Consider the following 3,134-nt stretch of genomic DNA (forward strand, 5'->3'; position numbering starts at 1 on the left):
ATGTTTGTGTTCGTTTGGAGTTCCCGGAGGTCTTGGCTACGCGCTTTGCCTCAGGATCTCCGAACTCGACTGTATAGTGTCTGGTTTTGCACCAAACACTTGTGTTTTGCCTTGGAGGGGCAGGGAATGCCTTGTGAGGCATCCCCAAACATCACCGGCCATGGCCAGAGGCCACCGGCTGGTGTTTTGTTGCCATCGGCAATGTATATTGCCGGTCGGCATTCTTTGTTGTCGGTCGGCAGTCCATTTTGTCAAAATGGCATTTTTGAGCAGCCGACTACTGTTCATCTGCTTTTGCAGATATTTTAATAAAGCTGTATGGCATTTTGTTCCCCTCCATACACGTGTATGGAGGGATGGCCTTCTTGTTAGGTTACCTTGTAAGCTTTACAAGATTGGCTCCTCTATAAGAGGAGCCCTCCCCTCTTGGCTTTAGGATTAGAGATTTTAGAGAGAAAAAAACATTGTTAGAAGCTCTGGTTCTAGGGTTAGAACTTATATACATTCTATCTCTATATCTCTCTCTCTTAAGTGTTCTAGGTGTATTTGTTCATAGTATTGCACACAAACACCTACCATTACACCTTCCCTTGGCTATTGAGGTTCTAAGGGATTGTTTTCAGAGTTTTGGAGCTGGTTGGGAGCTTAAGAAGCTGCTGGAGCTTCATTTGTGAAAGAAGTCTTCAAGGGTAACAATTTTGCCCTTTTATTCCTCATTTTTGCATAATATTTTTGCCTATCTTAGAACTGTTTTTGAGCTTAGTGTATAATATAAAAAAGTTCTATTTTTGGGCCCTCTAAATAGTTTGTTTAGAGTATTTTGTGGTTTGGAGATGTTTGACCCCTCTTAGGCCTTGAGAGGCCCCATTTTGTGCTATTTTGAGTGAGCTCCGGGACCTTGGTGTTTGGGCCTCCTCACCACTGAAATCTTGAGGGATTTCAGAGGTGAGGATGGTGCCTTGAGGTCCTAGGGAGGAGAGGGCCACCCCCTCTCCTTGTTGTCCTTGAAAAGGACCATTTTTGGCCTCTTGAGGGAGCACCTAGCTTAGGCTCTTGTTGACCATGCCTTTTGTGCTTATTATGTCATGATATGCCTCTGTTTTTAATTGGTTTTGGTACACCGTGCATGCTTAGCATACCTACCTTATAATGCCATGATTTGCCTCAATACATGCATAGCATTTAGACTATCATGCTTTTGTGTTTTGGCCAAGCTTTGTGAAGCTTACTTGCATGATTTGGTGTGCTAAGGGACTGTTTTAAGTCATTTGAGTCATTCATGCCTTGCTTTGTATAGCTATCATGTAATTCCTTTCGTATGCCTTAAGCTTTGGCCCTTCTAGCATGCCATTCTTGCATTGATTTAGTGGTTTGGAACTATCCACCATGTCATTTCAGTCCACTTAGCATGCTCATATGCTCGCATTTCATGGCCCTTTCGATGCTTCAAAAGTTGATGTTTCATGGTTCATGTTTGTGCCATTGTGTACGCCTTTAGGATTAGGTCATTTAGATGCCATCTAAGTGGTTCTTGAGGCTTACTTTTGCATGATTTGGGACTGTTTTGATTCAATTTGGTCATTTGCTTCATGAGTCATATGATCATGTTTTAGGTCCTTGGGCTTGGTTGTATGCATAGCTTGCATTGGTAGGTTTATTCGGCATCATTTCCTACATATTTTCAAGGCTTATAATGCATGCCATATGTCCATGTTATGCCTCTTTCAAGTGTGCTTGAGAGTTGCCCTTTTGTGCTTGAGTGTTAGCCCTTTAACATGTGCATGTGTGTATGTGTGTTTAGTCCTCATTTCATAGCACTTATGGCCACTATTTTGGGCCTAATTAGAGCTGCCTAAATCATACTTAAGTCCATCCTTTGCATGCTTGCATGCTTTCCTTGCATGTTTGTTTGCATGCTTGCATGTACATCTTGCATTCCCATGTTGCATCCTTAGCTTGCATGCCTAGGTTGCATTGCATCTAGCATGCATGTCTTGTTCCTTGATCTAGTGATAGGAATTGGGCTTTGGTTTGTTGGTTTGCATTTCATTTGACATCAAAATGTGCACACTTGGTCCCTTGGGCCATCACGCATGGAAATGTGCGATTGATGGTCCGAGAACCAAGGAGCATGTCCCTTTGACTTACTCACATGATAAGGGACATGATTGGTGCATATATGGCTTGAATTGCATTGCCATGCAAAGTTTTGTCCTCTGCTGCTGTCAAACAGGTTCTGCAGGAACTTCTTGCCGATCGACTGCATAGAGTGCCGACCGGCAATAAATCGGTGGCCGATGGATCCATTGTGTGCCGATGGACACCAAATCACAGCCGGTGATGATTCCCTCCAGCCGGTGGCACTCCTCAGCATCCAGTAAGCACATCCTGAGACTTTGGTAGTCTTCAGAGGAGTATAGCAGGAAAAACAGAGACAGCTTGCGCATGGCAGTGTACTTCCGAGCAGGACCAAGTATGCATTGCATTGGGCTCTCTTCCCGAGGCGGTTTATCTGTTTTCCCTAGATTAGTTAATTTGCTTAGCTAATTAGATGGCCTGTAATATTTAATTAGCTTGTAGGTTAATTATCTGTAATATTTATTTGGTCCCTCCGGGCGAGGGCGAATTTGTAATAAGTGTGGGTGCGTGTGTGTGCGTGTGTGTGCATGTCTTCCAATCCCCACTTCTTTCTTCCCTTTTATTTACCTTCTTATGAAGGTAGATTAGGGCATGTTTAAATTATCATACCTTATGCTATGCATGCGTGCATCCATACATTTGTCTTGCATGCACCGGGCTCGGTACATCATGCTAACTGCATTTGTACTTCAATTCCAAATTGAATGCGTACATCAATTGATCGCATTTCACATGCCATGTTTAGGTTAGCCGAGCCTACTTTAATTGCATCCTGTATGTGTTGCATTAGTCAATTTGACATGAACTAAGACCATGCATGTTGGCTAACTAGTTTATTGTTTTGGCACGAAATACGATGTAAGTATTTTCATGCTTTAGCATATCGCATGCGTGTGAATGCTATCATGACAGCATGCTTACCATGTGGCTAGATGCCTATGTGATAAACTGTTTGAATGCCTGTGGGTGAAGGTTGGATTGTCTGAGTTGGAAAA

This window comes from Camellia sinensis, chromosome 10 (genome assembly GCF_055761805.1).
Source record: "Camellia sinensis isolate YWXY chromosome 10, ASM5576180v1, whole genome shotgun sequence".
NCBI classification, from domain to species: Eukaryota; Viridiplantae; Streptophyta; class Magnoliopsida; order Ericales; family Theaceae; genus Camellia; species Camellia sinensis.